The sequence below is a fragment of the Octopus sinensis genome, linkage group LG2 (assembly GCF_006345805.1).
Source record: "Octopus sinensis linkage group LG2, ASM634580v1, whole genome shotgun sequence".
NCBI classification, from domain to species: domain Eukaryota; kingdom Metazoa; phylum Mollusca; class Cephalopoda; order Octopoda; family Octopodidae; genus Octopus; species Octopus sinensis.
In genome coordinates, this window is record NC_042998.1 from 137488986 (window position 1) to 137504316 (window position 15331).

The 15331-nt window shown below is 35.5% G+C and overlaps 1 protein-coding gene across 3 annotated transcripts in view; it reads left to right on the forward strand.

Annotated features, from left to right (window-relative positions):
• Positions 1–15331, forward strand: part of LOC115227619 (transmembrane protein 45B-like) — a 93557-nt gene that overhangs the window by 49467 nt on the left and 28759 nt on the right. Inside the window, exon 3 of one of the 3 annotated variants that reach the window (XM_036499656.1) lies at positions 13589–13637. The exons of the other annotated variants lie outside the window; for them this stretch is intronic. The gene's annotated coding sequence lies outside the window, so the exon portion shown is untranslated. The remainder of the gene's footprint in view (positions 1–13588; positions 13638–15331) is intronic. 3 annotated transcript variants of the gene reach the window in all.

The following is a 15331-nucleotide window of genomic DNA, read 5'->3' on the forward strand; positions in this document are numbered from 1 at the left end:
CACATTTTCTACAGATCAAGCAGAGCCATCTGCCTGAAGAGATTTGTGATTTGTCTGCCTTCTTACTTACTAAGACTTTGGTCTTTGCTAGGTTAACTCTAAGACTCTTTGATTCTAGACCTAGCTTCCATACCTGAAACTTCTTCACTAGTTCTGGTTGTGATTCATCTATAAGAACAAGGTCATCAACATAGAGGAGCTCCCAGGGGCAGCCTGTCTTAAATTCCTCTGTTATTGCCTGCTATATTTATATGTGTATGTATGTATATTTATACACATATATGTATATTTATACACATATATGTATATTTATACACATATATGTATATTTATACATGTATATATGTATATTTATACATGTATATATGTATATTTATACATGTATATATGTATATTTATACATGTATATATGTATATTTATACATGTATATATGTATATTTACACAGGTATATATGTATATTTATATGCGTATGTATATTCATGTGTATATATGTATGTATATTGTATACATATATGTATGTATATTTATATGCATATATGTGTATGTATATTTATATGCATATATATGTATCATCATCATTGTTTAACATCCACTTTCCATGGTGGCGTGGGTTGGACGGTTTAACTGGGGACTGGTGAGCCAGATGGCTGCACCAGGCTCCAATCTGATCTGGCAGAGTTTCTACAGTTGGATGCCCTTCCTAACGCCTACCACTCCGAGAGTGTAGTGGGTGCTTTTACGTGCCACCAGCTCGAGGGCCAGTTAGGCAGTACTGGCAATGCCCTCGCTCAAATGTTGTTTTTCACATGCCATATATTTATAAGCGTATATATGTATATACATTTATATGTGTATATATGTATATATATCTATATGCATATATATGTAAAGTCAATGAAATTCCAACATTGTCTGATTTTGATATTTTAGTTTTGTATGTTTCATAATTTTACAATATTATATACTATGATAAAACAAGTTGTTTCATTCTACAATCTTCAAAGTTATATAGCTGCTTTATTAACTGAAGTTTATCATATGTAATATTGTAAAATTGTTAAAAATACAAAAATAAAACATAAAAATCTGATTGTGTTGGAATTTCATTGACATATATATCATACAAATCACAATCATACAAACTCTCAATCCTGAATTTAACTCTAAGCTAGTTCCATTTTTAATATCTTAAATAAACACCCCACCACATTACACAACCTTATGAAATCCCAATCTCTCACCTTACAAAACCTACAATCTAAAAAACTTTGTCTACCTACCCTCAGACAAGGAGAAGGGATCCTGCATCATAGGTTCACTTACAATGAATTAGCAATTAAACATCTTAATGACACCATGCTATACCAAAAAGCACAAATCACACCTAGTCAGTTTGAAGCCACAATTAATGCTAGTTGGACCAACATTTGTCACAACTGAAAGCTTTCTAAGAAAATTGGCTTAATTTCAAACCCAAAAATATACCCCTTCCCTCTGTCGTTTAGTGAAAACCCACAAATTCAAACCTAAACTTAAAATCAGACCTATTATCATAGGAATTGATGGTCCCTGTTATAAAATTTTTTTGACTTCTTTCTACATGAAACAGACTGGTTACTAAAGCAGATACCTATCTGCACATGTCACCACCTCTTTCCTCTCCCTCCTCCTTCTTCTCCTTCCTCCTTCTACCCCAACAAATCTGAGCAACAACTTTTCCATACCTCACTTTTTTGAAAATGTCTTGAAAGAGAGGTTATAACCCTGAAATACAGAAATACAAGGTAAAACTGCAACTTTGTTTTCATTTCTTTTCCTTTTGTAGTTTACTTTGTACCTTCTCGCATTGCTCCGGCCTTGCACAACAAATCTCTTTCATATATATGTATATATAATTCAAGAGAGTTTAATATTTAATATCATAGATATATATATATATATATGTATAATATGTATCTTTGAGAAATTGATAATATAAATATAATTTGATAATAAATATAATTTATGATAAAAAAATTGCAATTTTATTTTTATTAATATAGTAGCAACTTCAGAACAAGGTGTCTCACTCCAACTCACCTGCATGTAATGTTACTGTCTCTCACACCTGCTCTGTTTAGAGTTTCCCTCTATCAGCTTGACTAGCTTCAAGCACATTGTGTTTTATTTTATGTAATCTATTATATGCTGAATGGTTAGCTTGCCAGGCAAAATGCTTATCAGCATTTCATTTATTATTATGGTCTGAATTCAAATTCTGCCGTGGTCAGCTTTCATCCTTTTCAGAGTTGATAAATTAAGTACCAGTTGAGCATTTGGGTTGATGTAATCAACTTACCCACTCTCCTGAAATTGCTGGCCTTGTGTCAGTATTTGAAACTGTTATTATCAATAATATTAATATATCAACTTATTCTTTTTGTATGTACGTATGTGTGGTGTGTGTCATACTTACTTCAAAGGAAGAAGCAAGTGGCAAAGTGAGAGAGAGAGGAAGTAAGAGCAAGAGAGAGAGTGAAAGAGACAGTGAGTGGTAACGGTGTTCGTTTTGTGTTTTGAAATGTTTATCACATCGCAAGGAAAGTAGATACATAGATGGAAAGAAAAGTTGATACATAAACAAATGGAACAGTCTGCTCATAAAATTAACGCACAAGTGACTGAGTATTCCACAGACATTCATACCATAACATAGTTCTCAGGGAGATTCAGCCTCACCCAGAATGTGACAAGGCTGGCCCCTTTGAATTAAGCTACAACTCAGTTTTGCCAGCTGAGTGGACTGCAGCAAGTTGAAGCAGAGTACCTTGCTCAAAAACACAGCATGCTGCAGGGAATTGTATTCATGACTTTACGATCGTGGGCCCAATATCCCTAACCACTGAGCCACACACCTTCACTCTCTTAACCATAGACAAAAGGAGTGAAGCGACAGAGAAAGGAAAGCTTCAGTCATGTACAATGACAATTAGACTGAAATATGATCAATCTTTTCTCGCTTCTTTACATTTAGCAATGAAGAAGAGGGGAAAGACATTTAGTAATGAATGGAGGGAAAGTCTTTCAGGTGTTTATGTTTTTATTCTGGGAGTTCTAGAATGATTGACTGTTAGTTTTCTGTTTTTCCCCCACCTCAGTACTTATTCGCCTTCTTTCATAGTTCTTCATGTCTTTAAGTTAGTGGGGGAAGACCATGTTTTTTTTATTTTTCAGGCACATTTAATGTTTTCTCTACAAACAACAAACAAGCCCCACTCCCTTCCTTTTATTTTCATACACAAACTAATGCAAATTTCCAACAGGGTATAGCTGTGAAAAGAATCCAGAAAATTGGGTACTACCCACTACAAAATAGGTGGGGGAGAAAAGTTGCCAACAGGTGGCTACACGAAATTCAACTCTATACTTTAAAGAGTGTCTTCTACTATAGCCTCTGGCAAACTGAAGCCTCGTGAGTGAATTTGGTAGACAGAAACTGAAAGAAGCCCATCATATATATATATATATATATATATATATATATATATATATATATATATATATATAGTTAATCCAAACAAGAAAGCACAAAAAAAACACCACAACGCAAGGACGTAGAACAAATATAGTATTATTGGATGCTCAGGAAAGAAGGAAAGAGGGAGGGTTTAACGTTTCGAGCGGAGCTCTTCGTTGGTACACACGCGGTCACATTTTGAATAACTTTAAAATTGAATAGAAGATATGAAATCCACCTGATGAATGTCATTTGAAGACAGGAAACAATTGTAGTGGCGATTTATTTACTTTATATTAAAATTTTTTTATGTATTGATTAAGTCTTTCTTTGTTTGATTTGCAAAATAGTGGTTTTGTCTCTAATTAATATTATATATATATATATATATATATATATATATATATATATATATATATATATATATATCATCGTCATCATTTAACGTCCATTGTCCATGCTGGCATAGGTTGGACAGTTTCACTGGGCACGGGTGCCATTTGCATGACACTGGTATCTGCCACAACTGCAATTTTGCTCGACTTGATGGATCTTCTTCTTAAGCATGACATAATGCCAAAGGTCTTGGTCATTGCCTCTATGAGGCCCAACGCTCGAAAGGTGCTCAGTCACTTTGCCTCCATGAGGTCTAACGCTCGAAAGGAACTCAACCACCTTGCTTTCATGAGGCCCAACATTTGAAAGGAACTCAGCCACCTCACCTCCGTGAGGTTCGTTCGAAAGGAACTCAGCCACCTTACCTCCATGTGGCCCAACACTCGAAAGGAACTCAGCCACTTTGCCTCCATCAGGCCCTATATTCAAAGGTTGATTTTTCGTTTTTTTTACGTGCCACCAACATGAGTGCATTTGGCTTGGTGGGTCCTCTTAAGAAGAGCACATCACCAAAGGTCTCAGTCACTAGTCATTGCCTTTGTAAGGTTCAAAGTTTGAAGATCATACTTCACCACCTCATCCCATGTCTTCCTGGATCTACCTCTACCACAGGTTCCCTCCACAGTTAGAGAGTGGCACTTCTTTACACAACTGTCCTGATCCATACACATCACATGACCATACTAGCACAGTTGTCTCTCTTGCACACCACATCTATTTCTCTTATGCCTAACTTTTCTCTCAAGATGCTTACACTGTCGAACATGCACACTGATATTGCACATCCAGCAAAGCATACTGGCTTCATTTCTTTCAAGCCTACACATGTCCTCAGCTGTTATAGCCCATGTTTCACTGCCATGCAGCATAGCTGTTCATACACAGGCATCAAACAATCTGCCTTTCACTCTGAGAGAGAGGCCCTTTGTTACCAACAGGGGTAAGAGCTCTCTGAACTTTCCCCAGCCTAATCTTATTCTCACAGCTACACTCTTGGAACAACCACCTCCACTACTAACCTGGTCGCCTAGATACCGGAAGCTATCTACTACCTCTAGCTTGCCCCTCTGACAGTTTATGGAGTCTATTTTCTACTCAAGTTCAGCATTTATTCTCTGTGCACCTTCCACATACAAAGTTAGTTTCTCTGTTAACCTTCCTTTGATGTTGCTGCACCTTTTGTGTCTCCAAAGCTTACACTGGTTGCATCTTATGGAGTTTCTACCTACACCTTTTCTATAAATTGAGCAGGGCAATCTACCGGAGGGGATTTGTGGTTTGTCTGCTTTCCTACTTACTATGACTTTGGTTTTAGCTAGGTTATATATATATATATATTTATGTATGTGTGTTTGTGTTTGTGTTTCTCCCTCACCACCACCATCGCTTGACGACCAATTTGGTGTGTTTGCATCCCTGTAACTTAGCTGTTCGGCAGAAGAGATTGATACAATAAGCACCAGGCTTACAGGGAATAAGTCCAGGGGTTAATTTCTTTGACTAAAGGGCAGTGCTCCAGCATGGACACCATCAAATGACTGAAACAAGTAAAAGAATAAAATAATACCAAAATAATTTTCCATACCACCAAACCAAGAAGGTTCTTTGAATATATACGATGTATTTTAAGGCTAAATATTAATTCTGTTTACATTTGCGTAACTGAGACATTTTGGTTGGATGATATAGTTATCAGTTTTACACTTCTTTCTATATTCTGTAACTGTCACAATATAGAAACATTTCTCATGGAACCAGCACATAATTTACAGATGCTTACATTTTTTATGTTTTCTGTGAATTTTTCATGGGTCCAGCTAGTTATTATTATTATTAATGCAGGGAGCTGGCAGAATCTATAGTACACCAGGTGAAATGCTTAGTGGTATTTCATCCACCCTTACATTCTGAGTTCAAATTCTGCCTGGATCAATTTTACCTTTCATCCTTTTGTGTGAGGGGTGGGGTCAATAAAATAAGTATCAGCTAAGTACTGTGTTTGATGTAATTGAATATCCATCTCCCACAAATTTCAGGCTTTGTGCCTATTGTAGAAGTCCCTCTCATCCTTCGCCCTTGTGGCAAATAAATGAAATCATACAGTTCTATATTTAAGAGATGAGGAATTATGTACATTATATACATTATTTACATTCAACGGATATTTGTCCTCATTTTGTTTGTGGTTAACACAACGTTTCAGCTGATATACCCCCCAGCCTTCTTCAGGTGTCTTGGGGAAATTTTGAACCTGGGTTCTCATTCCTAAGGTATTTTCAATGTTATTATTATTATTATTCAGGTCACTTCTTGGAATCAAACTCGGAATCTTGGGGTTAGTTGTGCTCTTAACCACTACACCATATGCCCGTGGGTATATGGCGTTGTGGTTAAGAACTCGGGCTACTAATTTCAGCCTGACAAACTTCCTCCTGAAAGCACTATTATAGGCTTTATAAGTATCTGTTATTGTAAAATGTTTTCATGCTCATCAAACATGATGATAATGATGATGATGTTTACATCATCATTATCATTTAACATCTGTCGTCCACGCCATAAATTTATTACTATAAATTTATTCAATGAGGCAAGTGTCCTATACCTGACTAATGATTATTCAAAATTGATATGATGAATGGTATTTGTTTTCACTTCAGTTGTCTGCTGTAAATATAATTTCTATGTATCTTATCACAAGAAATCACTAGTTTCAAATTACTAATTGCTAAATGATGTGTGTGCGTGTGTGTTTACATCTATGTTATGTGGTAACAATATACAAGAAGCTTCTTTTTTCCATCTATCAAATTCACTAACAAAGCTTTAGTTAATCTGAGACTGTAGTAGAAACAGACTTTGCTCAAGCCACACCATGGAATTGAACTTGAAACTATATGGCTGCAAAGCAAACTTCTTAACCACACTGCCATGTCTGAGCCTAATAAATGTAAATAGAAATACCATTTGTTTAAAAAGGAAAACAAAACAGAAAAAAGGAAGAAATATTTGTTTTCTCTCCAATCACTTATAGTTTTTATTCTATTGTTTTGATTGATTAACAAAAGCCATCAATTGACAGTGGCCCAAAACAATTTCTATTAATTTTATTGCTTTACAATATCTGCATTGAGATCAGTTGATACAATTAAAGAACTGCTTAAAAGATTGAAAGTGAATAGAATAATTTGCTTGTTTTTCTTTTATAGATTTTGTTGCTTTTGGTTTATTTTTTCTTATTTTGCTTTCCAAGTGTTAGCTTAAGCTTCCACTTAAAAGCCAATTTAATTATCTTTAAATATGAGTGAAGTAAATCTGCACTTATTAAGATTCAGCTAGCTATATGATATATTCAGACATGATCTGGGTGTGGGTTGTGGTGGGGGTGGGGTCTTTTCTAATGAGAACAACAACAGACATGGAGGCAGCATATTTTGAACTATATAAGTATTTCAGTGCCATATTACATTTTATTATGCCCTTGTATACTGAATCATATTGTATTACATCACTACTAAATGCATATGTATTCAAATTCGAGATTTATCTTCATATTACATGAAGATTAAGCTACAAATATTGACAGTCTAAATATGCTCCTAGGTACCAATATAGCTGTGTGGTTAAGAAGCTCACTTTCCCTTCACGTGTTTCAGTTTCAGTCTCACTGCACAGCACTTAGGTAAATGTTTACCACTATAACCCCTGGCCAACCAAAGCCTTGTAGGTAGATTTGGTATGTGGAAACAGAAGTAAGCTTGTTTTGTGTGTGTGTTTTTATCTGACACCTATACCCCACTACTTGACAACTGTTACTAGTTTGGTTGCATCCCCATAATTTAGCCCTTTGGTGAAAGAGACTGATATAATGAACACCAGACTAAAGGCTTTCAAAGCAGTACCCTGACATGGTTACAGTCCAATGACTGAAACAAGAAAATGATAATAAAAAAGGTGCTCGTAGATGCTAGTGTGGCTGTGCAGTTAAAAAGTTTGCTTTCCAGCCACAGGATTTGGAGTTGAGTCATGCAACATGGACAAGTGTTTCCTACTATACCACAGGATGACCAAAGCCTTGTAAGAGAATTTGGTAGATGAGGGATGATAGAAGCCCTTTGTATATGTGTGCATGTTGGTTTTTTTGCTTACATTTGCATTTTATATAAACCTCTCATTATGAACAATATTATTGTTGTTATTGTCACTTCTTTCAAGAAACCATGTAGCCACTTCATGCCTTTAAAGACATAAGAAATAAATGGACCCATGCTTGAAAAGCTGGTATGGATTAATGACAGGTAGGACATTCAGCTGTATAACAATGCCTCGTTAATGTATACATCTAACCCAAGAGAAAAAAATGAACATAAAACAAGTAGTGATGGAAAAAAGGAAAATGGGATATTTTTTCATTAGATATTATCAGCAATTGTTTGTAGTTCTTCAGGCACATAATTTTTATTTTCACCAAGCATAATCTCACTCCATGGATCTACAGGTGTGTAAAACTTAAGGTCACACAGGAGAACATTTTGAAGTAGGTCACATTTATTGTTATAACTCTTAGTAACAACCCTTTTAATACCAACCTGATTGAGACCATACCAAGTTCTACGATGCACACTTCCTGTTTGTATCATAGAGCACTTGTATCTTTAGATCACTTTAAAAAGTTATCTGAATTAAAACTTAAACAAAAATTGGGCTAAGAGAAATAACTCAGACTGGCCAGTGGCATGTATTTCAACAACATAGACAAATATATGTATATCAAATACCACAATATAAGTTCTTGGTTTATTAAAATTATCGCCAACATCAGAGGATGTGCCTTAAGCCTTTAGCATTTAAACTGGCCATATCCAGCCAAAATATTCTGCCTGTTTTATGTTCAAACTTACCTCTCACACCTATCCTACAATGTCATTCTAAAATTAAACAACCACATCATCAAAACTTAGATGCTACAAGACAATTCATGGTTAATTCAAAGCCATGTGAATAAATAAGTATTACATTTGATAGAGCAATCAGAATGCTAAAGGGTTGATTGCCATATCACAATTAAGATTAGTTCCACTTCAGAAGGAGAGGTCATCTCAAGAATCAAGAATTCTCCAAAGTTGATATGCCATTAAGGTTTATTTTCAGGAGATAAAAGGACAGCTTTGTGCCAGTTGATGAGAAATTAGAGATATAGAGGGGTGTGGCTAGGTGTCCTGCTGTAAAGTAGGTCTATGAATGCTCCAGTTAAAAAAGAAAGGTGGGTTAGAGACTAAGATATGTTGGGACATGTTCTGGGGGTGGGGGGCAGGTGAGCATAGGTGGAGGTGATACAGAGACTTGGACTGGGTGGGCAGGGTAGAGATGACTGGAGCAAATGATAAAGCGAAATATAAGAGAGGCTTAAGGGCAGGGATTATGGTAGGTATGTGAGGGCATTGAGGATGATAGCAGATAAGCAAGATGTTAATAAGTAACAAGGATGTCAAGGTATTAGTGCATTATGGCCATTTCAGCTGGCTCCATTTAATCGAACAATGCAAGCATTACATCAATTTGAAATACACCACCATCTTCAGATGCATAATATAGGTTTTCATCATACAGGATACTCCATTATGATTTTTAGTAAATATTTCGAACCAATCAAAATAGATGAACATCAATGGAATTTGTATCTTTGTGGTACCAGTGCCGGTGGCACATAAGAAAACCATCCAAACGTGGCCGTAGCCAGTACCGCATCGACTGGCCTCCGTGCTGTGGGCACGTAACAAACACCATCCAATCATGGCCGTTCGCCAGCCTCGTCTGGCACCTGTGTTAGTGGCACATAAAAATTAAAAACACCATCCAAGCGTGGCCGTTCGCCAGCCTCGTCTGACACCTGTGTCGGTGGCACATAAAAAAACACCATCCGAGCGTGGCCGTTCGCCAGCCTCGTCTGGCACCTGTATCGGTGGCACATAAAAAAACACCATCCGAGCGTGGCCGTTCGCCAGCCTCGTCTGGCACCTGTGTCGGTGGCACATAAAAAACACCATCCGAGCGTGGCCGTTCGCCAGCCTCATCTGGCACCTGTGTCGGTGGCACATAAAATCACCCACTACACTCTCGGAGTGGTTGGCGTTAGGAAGGACATCCAGCTGTAGAAACACTGCCAGATCTGACTGGCCTGGTGCAGCCTTCGGGCTCCCCAGACCCCAGTTGAACCGTCCAACCCATGCTAGCATGGAAAGCAGACGTTAAACGATGATGATGATGATGATGATTTCATCAGAACTAGAGAATAAAGCCAGTTGTAATGCACTAATACCTTGACATCATTGTTATTTACTTTTTATTCACCTTACTTCAAGCTGTGAAAATAATACTGGACTGACTTGGTTCCTCAGCTACCTAATTCAACTAAATTGTAATTATATATATATATATATATACTAGCAGTATAGCCCGGCATTGCTCGGGTTTGTAAGGGAAATAAGCATTTTTAGAGAGTTATAGCCAAAAAATAGCAAAAAAAATGCATTAAAAATGGGAAAAAAATTATGGTAAATTTTTTTTTAAATCGTTGACTCATCGTAGACATTTTCTGTTTTGTTGTCTTCAAGCCATGAAGTCGTTGTTCTAAAAGAATGCTGGTCTCCTTGACAACACTTTACGACGTTGATTTCCTTACACTCCCTTCCCCACAGCTTCACGAGGGAGGGAAGAAGGGGAGAAGCAACACAGGTGCAGGCGTGAGCGTGGACGCCAACTCCGCCGCCATCGACACACGAAAAAATATGCATTAAAATGGAATAAAAAATTATGTTAAATTATTTTTAAAATCGTAGACTCATCGTAGACGTGCACTAATACCCAGACAGACTTGATATGAATCACGACTATAAGATACCCGAATTTGGTTAAACTGCACCGCAAAATGTGGGAGTAGTTAGGAATCTAAATCGAAGGGGACAGACACTCACACAACTACAGTTTTATATATATAGATATATATAAAATTGGTGTACATTTAAGCACAAAAATAGGTGACCCTTAACAGGCTGCCTTACATGCCAGAAGGAACAGTTAAAAGTCCAAAACCACAGTTAAGAGCATTTTTGAAGGGAATGAAAAATAAAAACATTTACCATGTTTTACAACTAGACCTAGGTTTCGAACTTTAATTAGCAAATAAAATAATTTGCTGGGCAAAGTTCCCATCACTGGGTACGCCAAACATTAACATATAATTTAGAGACAGAATAACACGTGTCCCATCATTATATATTATAATTTTTCAAATCTACTGCACAGTTTCACTCGGCAGTAAATAAAAAATGTTGACTAACTTCAGAAATTACTAAAGTCATATTCTTAAAATGATATAGGGTAGCAAAATTTTAGAAATCTTTCTACCAGTGGCTTAGCATGTATAAAAAGTCAATAGACAACATATTTTCCATATAAATTTAGTGTACATTTAAACACAAAAAGAGGTGACCCTTAACAGGCCACCTTACATGCTAGGAGGAACAGTCAAAAGTCTAAAACTACAATTAAGAGCAATTTGGAAGGGAATGAAAAGTAAAAACATTTACCATGTTTTACATATATATATATATATGTATATATATGTATATATATATATAGCCCAGGTAATATCTTTGCAATGTTTTCCAGAATAAATTTTTTAAGACAGCTCATTTAATTGTAAATTATGTAACAATAAAGACATTTACAAATCACCGTCATCATCGCTGACAGCAGCAACTTTATTTTATGTCTTGTGGAATGATGGTTTTTATAATATTAACAATCCTAAAAATAGAACCAAAACCAAATTGAAATACTCTCTACCTTATATGTTTAGCTCTGTAAAAAAAAAATGTTATATTGCTTTATAAGTAATAGTTCTCTATCAGTGTCAATGTAGTCAAGATCATCTATATATATGTGTGTGTGTGTGTGTGCACATTTTAAAGATTTTCTTTTCCCCTTATCCCAGATTTATGTCTAGCTTTATGTTTCTTATTATCAATAATAGTTAGTCTGTATTGGCAACAGTCACTTCAGTTGAAAGCAAAAAATGACATCTGAGGAAACGCTCTGCCAAAAATGTTAGCTATTTCTTTTCTACAAAGCACATGACCTTCCTTTTGATTAAACCAATAAGTAATACTTTGATTTATCACTAAATCATTCAATGTGTTACTGGGTCTCAAATAATGTAATATAAAAATAAACATATTCTCTTTATAGGTAATCCCATACAATATTATATTAAATGATGTAATGTTTTATTGGATCTTATTGATGTACTAAAGACACAGATCTTATAATTAATCACACAGCATTACATTAGAGATTTGAAATTGTTATAAATATTAAATATGTAGTGTTTTAAATTTTTTTTTTTTTTCATACAAAAGACTCCATGATGAAAGCATTGTAAAGATATGTAGGGTAAAACTAGTCAATATATCATTACCATGATTTAGAACACGAACTACTGGTGAAGTTTTTTCCTTCATATATTGACACATTTCCTATTACCTCATTAATTTTTATTATTTTGCTAGTTCATTTGGTATACTCTCTCTAGTAAAATAAATCCAACTATATTTGCAAGTCTTATGACTTTTATTGCAAAAAAAAAAAACCATATCATAACAATTAATTTTATAAAACTTGAGAAAGCTTATATAAATGAGGTTGTTTTTGGTTTTTTGGGGTTTTTTTTTAGGTGGGAGGGCGCAATAACATTCTGTACTGACCTAATTTATTTACAATGTTTTAACTGAAACTGCTGTGAATATCTGCCTATTTGTCTCAAAAGAAATAACCTGATTGAAAGATAAGAGATTTGTAGAAGATACAGAAAAGAGTCTTCGATCAGCCTGTCTAATGCACTTTCATTGTAGATAAATCTTTTAAAAACACTCATAAAAGAAAACACTAACAAATGACTGTGATTATTGATTTGAATTTAAGTCACTTGGTTTAGTTCTATACAGTTAAATCTAAGCTTTATGAGGAAACTAATACACAAATCCATTCATTCATTTGCTTTACATCCGGTATTTTGTTTTTTTGCTTTTTTCATGCTCGCATGAGTCAGACCAGGGGTTGGGAAAGTGGTCAATCAACCTAGGCCTATGTGGCTATCCAACGGATCAATAAACACCTGAAGCAATATCAAATGTTAAAGATGTTAAATTATTATAGAATTGAATCCAGAAGGTACTGTAATTTAAGGCTAAAACTAATTTCAGCCAAACATCAATGCAACAACTAGTATTCAACAAACATTAATCCTTTAGCATTCAGACCAGTCGTATTAGGCCCAAATATTCTACTTGCTTTATGTTCAATCTAACTAGATCAGGCCTCTCATACCTACTCTGCAATGTCATTCTAAAAATAAACAATCACATTATCAAAATCTCAAAGCAACAAGATAATGTATGATTAATTCAAAACAATATGAATAAATAAGCATTACATTCGACAGAGTAATCTGAATGCTATTGGGTTAAATATTCCAAGTGTATCAATAATGTTTGCTGCTGTTTGAAAATGTCATCAAACAACATTATTTCTGTAAATATGTTTTATTAAAATGCAGTAGTGACAAAAAAGAACAAAGGAATTGTTGATTCTAAATAGGAATTTTTTTTAATTATACTTTTTAATTTTATTTTAGAAATTTACATGATTGGGATCAATGAGTTATCAGTGATTTCATGAAGGAGGTCAGTGCTTTAAAAAGTTTGTTGATTCCTTGGTTAGATTAATTTATGATGTTAAGGCATCCATTTTATAGCCAGATGTTCTTCTTGTTGCAAAATTTTAGCTGCTTTTCAAGTAAGGAAGTTTCTATTCCCTTCAAAAGGGAGATGTCAACAAGCATCATTGCCCAGAGCTTAGTAGTTTTCCCCAGACATGGTTGTGTGGTTAAGAAGCTCACTTTGTAACCATGTGCTTTCAAGTTCAGTATCATTGTGCAATACTTTGGGCAAATGTCTTTGACTGTAGTCTTGGGCCAACCAATGTCTTGTAAATGAATTTGGTAGATGGTAAATGTATGGAAGCCCATCATGTGTATATATGTGCATATGTTTCTATGTTTCCCACCAGCTCTTGACAGGTGTTGGTTTGTTTAAATCCCTGTAACAAAAAAAGAGACTGGTTGCAACATGCTTCTAAACTTTATTAATTGTGTCATTCTTTTCCATTTTGGATCAAATTGTTTTACTAAATCATCTTCCCATCATTGTGGAGGCCTTCCAAATGGTCTTTTCTAATCTCTAGAATACAACTTGCAACTGTATTGATTTACCTGTTGCGTGTGACCCTCACAACATATCTGGCCCTGAGGAACTTGTTCTTTGAGTATTTTCCACTTCATTTGAGAACCATCCCATTTTGGATATATTTTTGCAACAATATTCCAAACATTAATCTTTTCATGGCCTTTTGCATCTTCCCTCTTTGTAGTAGCCTATGTCTTGCTTGCATATAAGAGCACAAGTACAACAGTGCTGCCGAAGAGACTAGCGCATAGGGTCTTGTCCAGCTTTGCTTTGAGCACATCTGTTATCAATGTAAATGCCTTCTGTCCTGTTCTTATGAAATTCATTCTGCATTAGTTTTGTGAGTTCATTGAAAATTCATAGGCACTCACATTTTTTACACTGGACTCAATGTCAACCCTTTGCAATAACCTAAATATTGGTTTCAAATTTTGGCATAAGGCCATCAATTTCAGGGTAGGGGCTAAATCAATTACATTGACTCCTCTGCTCAACTGGTACTTATTTTATAGACCCTAAAATGAAGGAAGACCCTAATGACATTGGAACCAGGATGTAAAAACACACAAAATGCCACTAAGCATTTTACCCAATGTGCTGACAATTCTGCCAGCTTTTGATAGAACTTAGGAGGAAGATTTAACCTCATATATCATCAGGCATCTCATCTAGAGCACTAACAATTCTGCCGGTGCTCTACCCTGGACAGACCCTTTATTTCCTGACCCCAACCGGTTGAAAAATACAATTAACCTCACTGGGATTTGAACTCAAAACATAAAGTGTGGTGTTGTATGCATGTGTGTATATCACCATCATCATAATGTCTACTTTTCCATACTTGCATTGGATCAGATGGAATTCATTGAGGCTGATTTTCTATGGGTAGATGCTCTCGATGTTGTCAGATAATATTTCCTCATAATTAGACACGTTTTCATAGAAAACTGGAAATGAATGATGCTGCTAGGATGCTTGCTACAACCATTATGTTATGTCAAGACAAGGAGATACACACATGTATACACATTCATGCATGAGCGTGCATGCACACACACATACACACACATGCATAATAAGTTTCTTTCAGTTTCCATCTCTCATAACCACTCACAAGTCTTTGGTTGGCCCTA